Source organism: Mauremys mutica, chromosome 1 (genome assembly GCF_020497125.1).
Source record: "Mauremys mutica isolate MM-2020 ecotype Southern chromosome 1, ASM2049712v1, whole genome shotgun sequence".
Lineage (NCBI taxonomy): Eukaryota > Metazoa > Chordata > Testudines > Geoemydidae > Mauremys > Mauremys mutica.
In genome coordinates this window covers 208375133-208391680 of record NC_059072.1, presented here as the reverse complement: position 1 = coordinate 208391680, position 16548 = coordinate 208375133, and the positions used below count along the sequence as shown (strand labels likewise).

General features: G+C 45.7%; 1 protein-coding gene across 3 annotated transcripts in view; it reads left to right on the top strand.

Annotated features, from left to right (window-relative positions):
- Positions 1-526: 526 nt before the first annotated feature.
- The window catches only part of LOC123365090 (CD276 antigen homolog), a 38838-nt gene continuing 22816 nt past the window's right edge, over positions 527-16548 (top strand). Inside the window, exon 1 of one of the 3 annotated variants that reach the window (XM_045007720.1) lies at positions 527-707. The gene's annotated coding sequence lies outside the window, so the exon portion shown is untranslated. Of the gene's footprint in view, positions 708-1518; positions 1658-16548 lie in introns of those variants that run through there. The other 2 variants (XM_045007729.1, XM_045007739.1) reach the window with 2 other exon arrangements.

Here is a 16548-nt window from a genome sequence, read left to right as displayed (position 1 = left end):
CGTTCAGTTGTAAACCTTTGAAAGAACAGCTATAACATTTTGTTCAGCGTTACAAACAACCTCCATTCCCGAAGTATTCGTAACTCTGAGGTTCTACTGTATTCTAATTCTGAAAAGGACTATGATACCTGAACATTACATGGCAATTGGCAGCTTAAGAAAAAGTCATTGGGACACATTATTAAATACCCCCAGTAATAGTTTGTCCCAGTCTTATCCATTCACTTTGTTCTACTTCCTCACTCCAACTCCCATATTTAAAAGATAATATGCTAAAAGATCAAGAAAGGCCAGTGCAATAACTAGCCTTTGCAGTTTATAGCTAACCCATGTTTTAAAAATCCTCTAAATATGGTCACATAAATCACGGTAAGATTTTGGATCAATACATAATGCTCTGTGACATTTACAGCATAATGTTTGGCCAAAACAGGGAGGTGATAAAGATGGAAGATCAAATGTTGCTGAGCATTTATTATTAGATGGTACTTCACAATCACCACTAACTTCAGCGGAGCAAGCTGTAGTTAGTGTGGTTATTCCTTTCATTCCACTGGTAGTCAAGACCCACTATGCTACACATGTGAGTCATTCCCTCAAACATCCTGCCTTGTAGCAGCACTTCCTCATTTAATGCAGGGAGTTGGTTCCAGTACTGCATTCGACTTCCAGCCCTCTTAAGCAAAGTATCAAGAAAATCCAGACACGTAAGTTGGTTCTTTTCAATATGGGGGGGGACGGGGACTATCGGTGCTGCATCTGAGACATGAGCTTATATTGATCTTTTTACACCGGCTTCAGGAGCGGTGTGTGTTTAGAAAACAGGGAGTGAGAAGTGAAAGTTTCTGCTGTACGTGGCAATGTGCTGGGGGAGATTAAAAAGCAACAACATGCCAATCTCCAATTTCTTGTAAATGCCATTTGCTTTAGTTTTGATTTGGGGGTGGGAGTGTGAAAAGTGACTGCTTTAAAAAATAATGGTAGAAGAGGGAAAAACAAATCAAGCCACTAAAAGCATGCCGGTGAGAACAAAGGGAGCTCTCACCTGAAGCTAAATGTTATCTACAGTATTTGCTCGATTAAGGAAATGGCAGGCACTTTGTACTGGCTTTCCTTGGTCACTGTATTGAATGAGATTTTGGCATCAACTTTACTGCAAACGTGAAGCTTAGATTTAGCTTGCAGAAAGTGACTGCTGAACTCAAACATAAATACCGTACTCACACTCAACACTTGAGGCTGAAAGTTATTTACCCAGTCTGGGAAGAGAAACTATAACAAACCAATCTATTAGTCATATCACTAAACACACTTTAAAGTTTCAGCTGCAGAGTGTTCCTAATGATCTATTTGTGACCAAGTCACAGAGCAAGAGTCAAATATTGAAAAACACATCAATTCAAGAAAATCTCAAGCTGCTGACAGACAACTGACTTACAGAATTAGTATTTATTATTGCAATAGCATTTAAGGACCCCAATGAGAGGTTAGGGTCCCATTATACTAAGCAAGTAACAGGGACGGCCTGTGCCTAAAATAGCTCAGGTGCAGTTGCATAAACTGTGTAAGTCACAGAGATCAAAGTAGTCACAGGTGTTTGTCATCTTAGCTAGTGGGAGTGATTCGTACACATCAGGACAAAGGTAAGCTTCAGGAGGTATGTAAGATGATAAGTTGTTGGCATTGTGAATTTTCATGGGTGTTTGTACAGTAACTCCTCACTTAATGCTGTAGTTATGTTCCTGAAAAATGCAACTTTAAGTGAAACAATGTTAAACGAATCCAATTTTCCCATAAGATTTAATGTAAATGTGGGGGGTTAGGTTCCAAGGAAATTTTTGGGGGGGCAGACAAAAGGCATTATATACTGTACAATACTGTTGTTAGGAAGTGCCCCTGGCTTACCCTACACAGGCACAGCCCGCTGCAGACAAGGACGCTAGGAAGCACCTTTGCAGCAGCAGCGGCAGCTTCCCCAGAGAACAGGCACCGACATTGCCGGGGATGCTCCAGGCCCACCTTTTCCTGGCCCCGCTCCATTCCAGGCCCATCTCTTCCCACCCCCACTCCTCTCCAGAGCATGCCACATCCCCTCTTCTTCTCCCCCACCCACAAAGTCCTAAGTGCCGCCAAACAGCTGTGTGGTGGGGGGGAGCACTGGGAGGGAGGGGGAGAAGGCGGAGAAGAGGAACTTGTGCAATGCTCCCTTGTAAAGTCGCTGCTCTTCCACAGAATCTTACAAGCAGTGGACAGAGCAGGCAGCCAAACGACGTTATAAGGGAGCATTGCACAACTTTAAATGAGCATGTCCCCTAATTGAGCAGCGACATAACTTTGAAACAACATTAAACAGGAGGATGTTAAGTGAGGAGTTACTGTATTCAATATGGGTACTTGCTACAAATTACTCACAGTGCTACTCACAGAGGTGGTATACACCAATTATAGATAATGGAGAAACCTGAAGCACACGTATAAGTGAACTGGCACAACATTAAGAGAGCAGAATGTTTTTAAACGGGAGGGATAGCTCAGTGGTTTGGGCATTGGCCTGCTAAACCCAGGGGTGTGAGTTCAATCCTCCAGAGGGCCATTTAGGGAACTGGGGTAAAAATCTGTCTGGGGATTGGTCCTGCTTTGAGCAGGGGGTTGGACTAGATGAACTTCTGAGGTCCCTTCCAACCCTAATCTTTTGTGGCCATGGCTACACTTGCAAATTTGCAGCGCTGCAGCAGGGTGTGAAAACACACCCTCTCCAGCACTGCAAATTGCGGCGCTGCAAAGCGCCAATGTGGTCAAAGCTGCGCTCCCAGCGCTGTACGTTATTCCCCACAGGGAGGTGGCATATGGACAGCGCTGGGAGAGCTCTCTCCCAGCGCTGGCGCTTTGACTACACTTAGCGCTTCAAAGTGCTGCCGCGGTAGCGCTTTGAAGTGCAAGTATAGCCATAGCCACAGATTCTAAAATGTAAATATAAATAGTTACCAATCATGTCCAAAACTGTAAATAATGAACCGTCTGATTTGGGCTGAACTGCCCCCACTATTCCTCAGAGGTGAGCTTAAACCATGATCATAATCAGACCAAAGCTAGAGGAAGCTTTTCCACCAAAAAGTTAATTATCCAAAAGCTGGGAGGTTCCTAAGTCCCATTTTCAAATGTGATTGAGGCTCCCAAGTCTCACTGAAAGTCTATAGGATTTAGGCTTCTAAGTCACTTATGAGCTTTTGAAAAATTGACTTGAGATAACATAAATGATGGAGGACTTGAGTTCCTCGATCATTTAAACACAGTTGTCAATTCTGAAAGTACAGTGAAACCACATTTAGGTCTGGTCTACACTGGGGCCGGGGGGGAATCAATCTAAGTTACGCAACTTCAGCTACATGAATAACATAGCTGAAGTTGATGTATTTAGAGCTACTTACTGCGGTAAGTGGATGGCTGATGCTCCCCCATCGACTCCGCCTGCGCCTCTCGCCCTGGTGGTCAATCCAGCCGGTAATATAGAAAATATACATCGCAGTCAGTCTGAAACCCAAAGGTCTGCTGCAATTTGCAATCTGCCTCTTAGCCCCAGTCTACACTACAAATTTATGTTGGTATAACTATGTCGCTCTGGGGTGCCGGAAAATCCACACCTCTCAGCGACAGGGTTAGACTGACTGAATTCCCTGGATAGACAGTGCTATGTTGATGGGAGGATTTCTCCCACTGACACAGCTACTGCCTTTTGGGAAGGCGGAGTACCTACATCGATGGGAGAGCTTCTCCCAGTTGGCGTAGGTAGTGTCTTCACTATGTGCTACAGATGATGCAGCTGCACCACTGCAGTGCAGTAAGTGTAGACAAGCTTTTACTAATACAGTGTATGCAACACAAAAATGCAGGGACAGTTGCAGCTGAACCTCCTCAGGAAACCAAAGAATATTTTCAAGAAGTAACAGTTGCCTTTTCCATCTAACATTAGGTCATCGAAACGTTTTCAAAATTCAATCAGTCACTTGCAAAGATTCTCCCATTGGTTAGTGATGTTCTAATAAACACTTCTCAAGTGGATAGTCCTCATGCAAAGTGCTCCTTCAGTCCTGCGAAAAGACAAATGCCTATTGCTGAGCTTTCCTCTGATGGCACGAGTGTGCCCGTCTTCAAGGGAAGCCACCCTGAGAAAACTAAGTAACATTCTACTGTTTAAGAGCAGGCCAGCTGGCTCCCGCTATCACTGTGCTATATTCACTTCGTTTATAGTTGATTTTAAGTCAATAAAAACAAAGCCTTTTAAAAAAGGATTGTGAAAACTAAAATAAGTTTTATTAGTCACCGCTGAACCTCACTGCGTCACATCCTGCTCTGGTTCCCCTTCCCTCTTTCATTGCAGAAATCATACACAATGTAAGTCCGCTCTAATAACCTGCACAAACTCTCACCAGAGGTAACATTGCTTCTGCGCTTGTTTTTTTCCTCCTTAAATATTTGCTTTCCTCTTTTGCTCCACCACCATCTGCCCCCTCCCTATTTGATTCCCAGCCCCATATCTGCTTTAGCAGGGCCGGTGCAAGGAAGTTTCGCGCCCTAGGCTCCCCTCTCCCAGCCCTGTGGCAGCTCCCCATCCCCCCCTCCACCCTGAGGCATCCCCCCATGAGAGTTCCCCCCCCCCGGGGAGCCGTGCATCACCTCCCCACCCCAGCTCTTCTCTGCTCTGCGTCCTCCCCAAGCACGCTGCCCCCACTCTAATTCTCCTCCCCTCCCAGGCTTGCGGCGCCAAACAGCTGATTGGCACTGCAAGCCTGGGAGGCTGGAGAAGTGGAGCAGCGACCGTGCGCTCGAGGAGGAACCGCTGAAAATTTTTTTTGAGGGCACCGCTTTTTGGCGCCCCCAAATCTTGGCGCCCTAGGCAACCGCCTAGTTCACCTTAATGGTAGCACCGGCCCTGTGCTTTAGTCACTAAGGGCTTGGCTACACTTGCAAGTTAGAGCGCATTAAATCAGCCCTGGGTGCCCTTATCCCTGAGGTGTCCACATTGGCAAGGCACTTAGAGCTCCTGGACTCTGCAGCTGGAGTGCTCCTGGTAATCCACCTCCATGAGAAGCATATAGCTTGCTGCGTCCCAGGTTACCCATACTCATAATACCCTGAAGTCAAGTGGCCACTCTTGGCATTGTTTTGAACTCAGCTGCAGGCATGCGGATATCTCCTTTCAAAGCTCTGTTTCAGACAGCTGGCATGCTTATCTGCCCCGGGACAAAGCAATCATTACTGTGGAATGCTGCTGCTGAGAGTGTGTGTGTGAGAGAGAGAGGGGGGTGGGGGCTCTGCTGCTGTCTGAACTTACAAGACAGCATGCTGCCCCGCAAAACACACGGTCTCTCTCTCCACATACACACAACACACTCCCTGTCACACTCCAACCCCCCCATTTGAAAAGCACGTTGCAGCCACTTGCACGCTGGGATAGCTACCACAATGCACTGCTCTTTGTGGTGTTGCAAGAGCTGCTAATGTGGCCATGCCAGCGCGCTTGCAACTGACAGTGTAAACACACGGCAGCGTTTTCCCTGCTGCGATTTCCGAAGGCTGGTTTAACTCCCAGCACTCTACATCTGCAAGTGTAGCCAAGCCCTAAGGACCAGAATCTAATATCCTTACTCATGCTAAGTATCAACTTATTGCATGGGTAGTCAGTTAGGTCGATAGGTCTATTTTTGCTTCTCAGGGTGAGTACGGGTATCAGAATCTGGGCCTCAGGATTTCCATTTTAACACCACCCCTAATCCCCTTCCCTTTAGCTGGAGAGAGGCTTTAGAAAGAACCCTCCCCCATTTGTTTGTCAGTCTTTTAGATGGTACAAAAGATGGTAATAACTGTCCTCTTGGGAAAAAGAGAAAAAGTTAGCCTGAGGCCAGTCCATCTATCATTGTTGCTGTCAGATTCCATTGTTGCAAAATATGCAGTCTTAGGCAGCTAAGCTAGACTCGTATTAGAGAGATATATTAGAAAGAGATATGGTGGGAAAGGATAGATGCAGGAAAGGATCACATGTCAAATGATGTTCGGTATTTAACTGAAGCTGGTGGAGGTGGTAATGTCATTGGCAGGGCCAGCTCTAGACCCCAGCGCGGCAAGCACGCGCGTGGGGCGGCCCTTTCCCGGGGGGGCAGCAGGCTGGGCCGGCGGACCTGCCGCAGTCATGCCTGCGGGAGGTCCACCGGAGCCCCGGGACGACCGGACCTGCCGCAGGCATGACTGCGGACGGTTCGCTGGTCCCGCGGCTCGGCTGGACCTCCCGCAGGCATGCCTGCGGCAGCTCCAGTGGAGCCGCCGGACCTGCGAACCGTCCGCAGCTGCGGGAGGTGCAGCCGAGCCGCGCGACCAGCGGACCCTCCGCAGTCATGCCCGCGGGAGGTCCGCTGCTCCCGCGGCTCCGGGGCGCCTCCCAGGCATGACTGCTTGGGGCGGCCAAAAACGTAGAGCCACCCCTGGTCATTGGGTCCCTCTCTCTAGCCTGGTCTGGTCAGGACATCTCTCAGGATCAGGGTCACAGAAGACAGTTGGGGTGGCAGCCATGACAGTGAAGCTCACTCTAGTAGCCTATTTTTCACCCCAAAATTCTCTTTAATGACATGAAAAAGGAGCAATAGTGGAAAGTGCATCCCAACATCATTTTGTCCACCAATCAGACCAATTTCTGACACACCACTTTTGGTTCACTGGTAGGGCCCTACCAAATTCATGGTCCATTTTGGTCAATTTCACGCTCATAGGATTTTAAAAATCATAAGTGTCATGATTTCAGCTATTTAAATGAGAAATTTCACCCTGTTGTAATTGTAGGGGTCCTGACCCAAAAAGGAGTTGTGTGTGTATGTGCGCGCGTGCGCGCGGGGCGGGGGGATGTCACAAGGTTATTGTAGTGGGGTGGTTGTGGTACTTCAGTACTTCTGAACTGGTGGCAGCGCTGCCTTCAGAGCTGGGCAGCTGGAGAACAGCAGCTGCTGGCCAGGAGCCCAACTCTGAAGACAGAGCCACCACCAGCAGCAGTGCAGAAGTAGGGATGGCACAGTACGGTATGGCATAGTATATTGCCACCCTTACTTCTGCGCTGCTGGCTGCAGAGCTGGGCCCTCAGTCAGTAGCTGCCACTCTCCAGCCATTCAGTTCTGAAGGCAGCACAGAAGTAAGGTTGGCAAAACAGTGACACCTCCGCCCCAAAAACAAACAAACAAACCTTGCAACCACACCTGCAACTCCCTTTTGGGACAGGACCCCCAATTTGAGAAACGCTGGTCTCTCCCGTGAAATCTGTATAGTATAGGGTAAAAGACCAGATTTCATGGGGGGAGACCAGATTTCACAGTTCGTGGTGTGTTTTTCATGGCTATGAATTTGGTAGGGCCCTATTCATTGATTTCCACTCCCCTTGTTTACCAGTCATAATTTTAACAGTCCTTGAAGCATATCAATAGGCCTTTTTGTTTTAGCTAATTTAGTCCATCTCCCTTTCGCAACTTTTCCCATCAACATTTATTATGATAAGATATCACAATCTATGACCTGACACTCACTTTTTACAGTTGAGCTCACAATTAGAGTACTTTTGTAGACTCCATTATCACAACATGCCTCTGCTCGTTTTAAGAAAAAATGAATAGCTCACATAAACAAGAGGGTTTCTGTGGAAAAGCCATTTACAAACCGCTTTGAGAATTTGTTGTGGCAGGATAAAGCAAGCCCAAAGGTCGGAGCCGGCAAACCAACCAAGGCATTTTGTCCATACTTCCGACATGAAACTAAAACATTGGGATTACTAACATGATATGATTATTTCTACTAATCCTAACAGAAGAAAATCCAGAACAAGTAAGAGGTAACATTTACATTCATTACAGAAGAGATTTTTTTCATCCTCTCAGGAATTATCCACTGGGGTCCAAATTCAGCAAAACATTTAAGACCATCTCTATTCATCAAAGCTTTTAAACCCTTGTTTAACTTTAAACACATGCTTGAGTCACATTAACGTCAATGGGACAACATATGCTTAAAGCTAAGTGCAGGCTAAAGAGCTTTGCTGAATGGGCATGGACTGCTGCATCAGGGCTTGAATGAGGCTTCCATATTATAAAACAAAATAAAAGTAAAACAAAGGTGTGTTTTAATAAACACGTCTATCAGAAAACTACTGCTAGCAAATTGCAGTTGCTTGAAAGCGGTGGATGTATATTCTCTTTAGTTCAGCCATTTGGCTCCCATTTGTTTCATGTTACCCTGTGGTTAGTTTAAAATCTTTGTGGGTTTTGTGGTGATGATGGCTATGTAAGGGAAAGGAGGCTTTGTTATTCTGTCTTCTGCATCCTGCTCCTTTAAACAGGGCCTTTCTGACTCATGAAGGGCAGCTGCCATTTTCTGTGTTTCATTTCAGATGTGGAATGTTACAGAGAGAGTCAGTGTTCTCTCACTCGCTCGCCTACGCACGGAGGGCCAGACCCTCAGCCTATATAAATCAGTGTAGTTCTCTCTATTGGAAGAGGTCAGTGAAGTGCAACCAATGGACACCAGATGAGGTGGTGACTTGGATACGTTAGATTGTTCTCTCTTTGTCTTAATCTGAAATAGAAGTAATCTAGATTGGGGGGAAAAAAACACACATTATTTGTTCCAATTATTTCTGCTTCATGACTCTGTGGTAACTCACAGCAGGAATAAAGCCAGTTTAACCTGCTACCCAGGAATTCCCACTGTGGAGGGGCAATCCCTGACTGGTATAAAACCACTGTATCAGCTCCACCCCTCATTTTGTAGCCTGAGATAAAGGAAGCATGTTGGGGAGTGGCTAGCAGAACTACTACATCAGCTCCACACCTTACTCACATGTGTAGGCTGGGATACAGGAAGCATGTTGGGGAGTGGCTAGCAGAACTACTACATCAGCTCCACACCTTACTCACATGTGTAGGCTGGGATACAGGAAGCATGCTGGGGAGTGGCTGGCTGAAAAAGGGGGCATGCCTGGAGTGTCGAGTCACGCCAACTATTCTTGGCTTTTAGCAGCCAGGTGTAGGTTAGAGCATCCTGGGGGCTGCTCTAGTTTATACCAGTGATCAGTCCAATCCCTGGCTGGCTCCAGAATCTAGGAGGCCCCAGGGATGATACAGAAACATTTGCTCCCACCCCAAGCTATAGCTCAGAACTGTGGTCTGTATCTTTCAACTCAGGTTCCCACTTCAGCGCTGTCTTGAAGATGAGCATTTTGTCTCATCTTTCATCTGCCTCCATCATTCTCCCTTGAACGGGTTTTTTTTATTTTATTTTATTTTTTATTTAAACACAGCTTGGAAGAGGTGAAAGAAAGATCAGTGTGCAGTAGCATTAGGTCCAGTCCTTTAAGTTTCATGCAAGACCCAAGGCCACTTGTGAAGTTGCCAGAAAGCCTTATATCCCAGTATAACAATGTAGCAGGGAAGGATCTAAGGACCTCAGCAACAGCAACCAGGCATGATACTGGGGAGAGGGATCCCAGTTTGAACTGTATATGTGAGAGCAACACAAGAGTTTTGCTTATGGAGGAGACTTAACATACACAATGAGGAGGGTAGCTGGTTAAGAGGTCTTCACCAGTCAACTGTTTCCTTCAGATTCTATAGCTGTATTTTTCTGACTGTTTTCTATAAATCTTGTTATATTGCACTTCATATAGGTAACCTGTCAGCCAGTACCCAGGACACTGCAGGAATCACAGCATAAGTAATTAGCGATCTGCAATGGGTGTAGGCAAAGTGTCTTCTGCATTATTGGGGAATCCTGCTAATTATGTTAATCCTCTGAATTTTGTTATCTTGGGGTGGAAACTGTTTTATTGTGATCCTCAGATCTATATATATTTCCCTGTGATGTCAGTTATGAAATACTTAAAGGAGGTGGTTTTCACATGGATTATTATTACTCATGGTCACTTGGAATATCTATTGAAATCTTTGTTAGAAAGATGCTAAGTGCTCTAACAATTAGACAGACCACTCACTTTACCCAGTAGTGATGCAGCCTGCACCAAAATGAAAGGTGGCAGCCAGTTAATTCTCATGTAGACTTGTTCTCTGTTGAGGATGGAAAGTGAAGAATCTTATCCACTTAATATGAGTACTTTGAGATCCTTGGACTGGCGACATTTCATCAGAATAAAGTGCTTTTCAAACTTCCACCTCTGTCAAATAGGTAGGCATATCCTCATTATATAGGTAGGGAAACCGAGGGACTGAAAGATTAAGTGACCTATTCATGATCACAAAGAAGATTTCCCCCATCTCTTCCGATTCCCCAAGTGAAACTACAAAGCAAGTTTTAAGTAGGCGGAATCTACTTACCCTATAAAATTTTGGTCAAGATCCTGGGGCTAGGCATTCTAGCTCTTGTGAAACACAACAGTGCTTTTAACTACTGGAGCAAGTCATAAACCAAGGAAACAATTTCCCAAAAACTGTCATGAAGTTTTTTCAGTCACAATTTTTCATTAAAGTTTCTAATTTTGGTAATGTTCAGTCAGCTCTATTAGGCCTTGATTCAGCCAAACCCTTGGCTTAGCATTAATTACCACAATAGTCAAGACTTCGGATTTTCACCCTATCCAAAAGAGCTTAGTTTCAGCAGCAGCCTACTAGCATCCGGCTGTAGTTTTGAATCAGAGGTAAATACGACTCCCAATGCCATCACCACCCTGGGTTCATGTAGGGGGAAAAGGGGGGGTTGTTTCACCACCTCATCCCTGCCCCCAACCCATGCCCTATGGAGACCTCTCCAATCACTAACAAGACTTCACTGAGGAGATCTGCCAACTTTATGGCCTGGGATGGCATGGTCACATTGATCAGTCACCCCTTCTGGTTACAGTGATGCAATTGTCCTGCCAGAAGCCCTCTATCCCTAAAAGCATAGGGCAAGACAAAAACAACTGCTTTCCTGGTACACTGCTGCTGCAAGCACGACTGGACATCACACCTTTTAGTGCTGTAAGAAGTTACACACAACATTTCAGCAGAGGATGCAGAAGCACTTCCAGACGTTGCAATAAATTAAACACCTGTCAATCCACCTCTCAAAGCATCCACAGGGTCTAACCTGAGAGGTACTGAGCACCCTCTGCAAGGTTCTTGCCACCTTCTACTCCCAGCGCTTAGCATCTTGCAGAAGGCAATCAGCACTTCACAGGATTTGGCCCTCTGTTCCCAATTGAAAGCAAGAGAAAGAGCAAGAAAGGAAGTTAGTCTTTACGGCAAGCATTACAGTGGATGTAAAAGGTCAGCAGCAGCAGCAGGTACTCACTTATCAGCACTTCCTTCTACTAGTATTTTATGCATCTTGCAGTGGCTTTTAGCCAGCAGCTGCCCTTCAGTGGGAGTTCCATGAATGGCTCAAGGCACTCAGACATCATGGCGATGAGGGATGAGACAAGATTTTTTTATTTTTTTTAAATGACTAGTGAATTTAGATTTACAACTGAGACATCTGAAAAGGGGCCCTATTTGGTGCTCATCATTTTCTGGTCATCAGGCCTCTTTCAGGCGTCTCAGGCTGGGCACCGAAAAGTCCCTAGTTATTGGTTAAAATCTTACCCCTAGTGTACATGGGCCTGTACAAGGGCCATATTTTCAAAGTCGTCCTCTAAATCTGTGCACTCAAAACTGCATGCTCCCTTTTGTTGGGCTCCTGGATGTGTTTGGCTGCTGGCAGCCTCTAGGAAAATGCATGAGGCAGCCAGGATATCTACAAGATTGACTAAAGCACTGCAACAAGGACTGTGGTTGATAGCTCAGCTCCTCAGGCGTAATGGAACTTTCTAGAATAAGGGTAAAACTCATCTGTGCAGGAGACAGAACTTTCTTGGTGTCTGCCCCTTGACTGTGAAAGAAACGCCCCCAGGAACATAGGACCATCATACACCTCACCTCTTTCCACTACAAGTGCAAGGCACATTTCTTTGAGCTTGCCTTCCCCAACAGACCCAGAGCAACAAGTGTATATAAATACATTATAAAAAAATTCCAAAACCAAACACCCCCACAGCTCACACTTCTCCCCTTGGGGAGAGGAGAAGAAAACAAACCCCTCATGACAAATGTTAGTCACGTTGCTTAATGCAGTACTGGAAGGTGCTCAGATCTCTGGTGATGAGCACAATATAAGAACCTGTATAAAACAGAACACCAGAGGGGGGCTGATGAAGCGAGTTTTCTCTTATGCTTTAGGCTATCCGAACATTGCAGTATGAGTTCAACCTGTTTTTTGTATTTCCAGGCCATTTGATGGGCCATGTTTTACCTTTCCGAGTTTGAGAACTCGGATATGCAACCCTCCGAGTATAAAAGCGATCTCACTGTTGCTCTGCTCTAATCAAGGAATCCGCCATAATGCTCTGGCTCTCAGACTCCCAAATGGTGGCTCAGGGAAAGATGGGCAACCATGTAATGCGAGGGCCTCAGCCCCTTGTGCACGGTTTCAACCAAGATCCCTGAAAGCACCAAGCTGGAGTTGAAACTAGAGCATTACTGCATGTTTAAAAAAAAAAAAAAAAGCAGCCTACCCCTCCACCCTATCCTCACTGACTCAGGTGCTGCTACTGCCACCAGCGCCTCTTGACCTGCCACTACAGAGGGACATACTGGACCAGGCATCCAAGAAAGAAGCTGCTGCGAGAGCTGCCACTACTGAGCCAGGAGGTACTTCAGAGGGAGCCAGTCAAGAGGAGGAAGGAGTTGGGGAGATACAGCCAGAATGGGGATCCCACATAAGGGCTGCTCAGAGTGGGAGGAACGGTGCTGGGGTTGCCACCGCAGTCAGTGTCCCATTGACTTCAATGGAACCCTGCTCATTCTTAACGTTACAACACTTACATAAGCACTTGCAAGTTTGAGGCCTTCATAACCAGTTCCTCACCTTGCAGCCCTATAAATCTCTGTAAAACTATGGAGGTTTTCCCTTTAGATCAATTCAGCTATTTGAAGACTTCACTGCAGTTACCATTCACCTAGTTCAGGGAGAAAGAGAGAGATAGAGAAAAACAAACCAGAACCCCAGCACAAGGCCACAAAGCTAGCACCAATTAATGATCTTTTCATACAAGATTAGGGCCAGAGACCAAATACTTCCTATTCAAAGTATCAGAGGCAGGGGCGGCTCTAGGAATTGCGCCGCCCCAAGCAGGGCGGCACACCGTGGGAGGCGCTCTCCGGTCCCGCGGCTCCGGTGGACATCCTGCAGACATGCCTGCGGAGGGTCCGCTGGTCCCGCGGCTCTGGTGGACCTCCCGCAGGCATGCCTGCGGATGCTCCACCGAAGCCGCGGACCAGCGGACCCTCCGCAGGCATGCCTGCGGGAGGTCCACCAGAGCCGCCTGCCGCCCTCCCGCGGCACGCTGCCCCAAGCACACACTTGGCGCGCTGGGGTCTGGAGCCGGCCCTGATCAGAGGGGTAGCCATGTTAGTCTGGATCTGTAAAAGCAGCAAAGAGTCTTGTGGCACCTTATAGACTAACAGACGTTTTGAAGCATGAGCTTTCGTGGGTGAATACCCACTTCGTTGGATGCAATTCAAAGTGATGCTACACACGGTGTCAGTTGCCAATCTTCTCTGGAATTATTGTTTAATTCTGGGATATTTCACTTGCCTAACCCTTAGAGTTTGTGCTGGTGGAAATACAATGCAAAACTGGTGTGAAAAGGAAAATTAAACTCAATTTGGATCTACTTTCAGGGGGGTTTCCTAGACCATTCATGTAGGCGAAATTGAGATTTCTGTGGTTTTTTTGTGGTTTCACTTATATTATACCATTAAACAGTGTCAGGCACTTTTGTGCTTCTCCTATTTCTCTGTGAGAGTCACTGCTCTTTGTCAGATTAGATATGGTGGTTTTAAAATTCAATTTAATTTCTTTGTAATGCTATTTTTAATAATGAGGTTAGATTTGTTGAATTCTAGTGATTATGAAACTGTCATCCTGATGTGGTCCAGGCATCCCCTGAATACTTCTACTAATGCAAGTTGAGCCTAGTAGTAGAATAGTGTGTGGGCTTCTCTCAGATAGAGGCTACTAACAGTGCTAAATACTGTAATGATTCTTTGAGATTAATCCTCGGCGAAATAGATTTGGTAAAGCCATTCTTGAAGTCCCTACCCCATACCACCTCTTAGTTTGTTTGCCTGTTAGTTCACAATGGAGTGAAGTCATTAAGTTAGATGCTACTATAGTAGAAGAGTGACAAAACAAGCAAACAGGGATAATTTTCATGGACTCAGTTGCAAATGGTCAGCTTGTATTATCAGTTATCCAGCTTGATTTTAGTATGTACACTTAGGGCAGGTCCATACTCACCGCGCGGGTCGACGCGGTGAGTTCGACTTCTCGGAGTTTGAACTATCGCGTCTGAACTAGACACAATAGTTCGAACTCCGGAAGCGCTGCGGTCGACTCCAGAACTCCACCACCGCGAACGGCGGTGGCGGAGTCGACCTTGGAGCCGCGGAGTTCGACCCTGCCGCGTCTGGACGGGTAAGTCAGTCGAACTAGGGTACTTCGAGTTCAGCTACGCTATTCACGTAGCTGAACTTGCGTACCCTAGTTCGACCCCCGCACTTAGTGTAGACCAGGCCTTACATAGCATTTGTCATCTGAAAGTATCCCAAATTGCTTTACAAGATTAAGCTAATACACTGTGCAAATTACAGGGTAGTACTGAAATGCAGGTTATGAATGACATATGGGTACTTACTAGGAAACTTCCATATAAAGGGCAGACAGGGTTTTGCCCAAAAACTTCATAAAAACTGGTTACAACAATTGCACCTGGACAGTTATTTCTATGGGTTTTTATGGGTCTTTTGCCTGGATAGACACTTTCAGAGAAGCTAATTCTGGAGGACATTGGTTATGGTTGAATCTCTTAGACAAGGTGGATTTTAAAAAAAAAGTGATTTTTAACAAAAATCAAATTTTAAAAATTTAAATCAGATTTTTTTATTTAAATATATTTAAAATTAAATTTGAAATTGACAACCTATGTTAAGGTCTAAATTTACTATAAACTATTAAGATCATTACATTAGAAAAATAATTTAAAACATTACATGTTTGCTGCCAAAGTTTTAAACAAAGTCAAACCACTAAAACTGGTGGAAGTCACTTGCTAAGCTCCTGGAACCAGAGTTTGTTAAAGTGCTAAATCAGCTTTTGACAGTACTGCCTTCTTCTGCAGATAGAAAAAGAGATTATTTCCTTCATTTCAGTTCAGTGATTAGTTAATTCAAAGTTTAAAACTAAATTGGGAGTTGAAAAAGAAGGAGAGTTTGCTTTTGACTTCCAATCTCTGAATAAAAGGAACATACGTACAAAATGGGAAATGACTGCCTGGGAAGGAGTACTGCGGAGAGGGTTCTGGGAGTCATAGTGGATCACAAGCTAAACATGAGTCAACAGTGTAACACTGTTGCAAAAAAAAGCAAACATCATTCTGGGATGCATTAGCAGGAGTGTTGTAAGCAAGACATGAGAAGTAATTCTTCCTCTCTACCCTTCACTAATTAGGCCTCAACTGGAGTCTTGTGTCCAGTTCTGGGCGCCACATTTCAGGAAAGATGTGGACAAATTGGAGACAGTTCAGAGAAGAGCAACACAAATGTTTAAAGGTCTAGAAAACATGACCTATGAGGGAAGATGGAAAAAAATTAGGTTTGTTTAGTCTGGAAAAGAGAAGACAGAGAGGACATGATAACAGTTTTCAAATACATAAAAAGGTTGCTACAAGGAGGAGGGTGAAACATTGTTCTCCTTAACCTCTGAGGATAGGACAAGAAGCAACGGCAGTTTAGATTGGACATTAGGAAAAACTTCCTAACTGTCAGGGTGGTTAAGCACTGGAATAAATTGCCCAGGGAGGTTGTGGAATCTCCATCATTGGGGATTTTTAAGAGCAGGTTGGACAAACACCTGTTAGGGATGGTCTAGATCAGTAGTTCTCAAAGCCTGTCCACGGCTTGTTCAGGGAAAGCCCCTGGCAGGCCAGGCTGGTTTATTTACTTGCCTCGTCCCCAGGTTTGGCTGATCATGGCACCCACTGGCTGCGGTTCACCACTCCAGGCCAATGGGGGCTGCAGGAAGCGGCACGGGCCGAGGGATGTGCTGGCTGCCCTTCCACTGGTGCTGCCCACCTGTAGGCAAAGCAATGGGTCAGAAAGGAAGTGGTTTTCTTGCTAGAGGGCTGAATATAGCAGGGTCTTACTAGAGTTTCTCCAGGTTGAATTGCATGTGTACAATTTGGCTGCTATTCATTTTCTGTGTCCAGGGTAATAGGACTTTGTGTACATTCTGTGACTAAAACTAGGCTAGGAGAAGACATGGGGAATTTGTGAGACTAATTGCTCCTCAAAAAGGAAGCTAGCCCACTGCAAAGCCCCCAAATTGGCTACCCACTTGGCAAAAGGAGCAACAATAATTTGTCACCGCTTTGTTTTTGCGGAAGGAAGCCCAGGCTTGGAACTCGGTTGCAGTTCAAGGGAGTGAAAATCT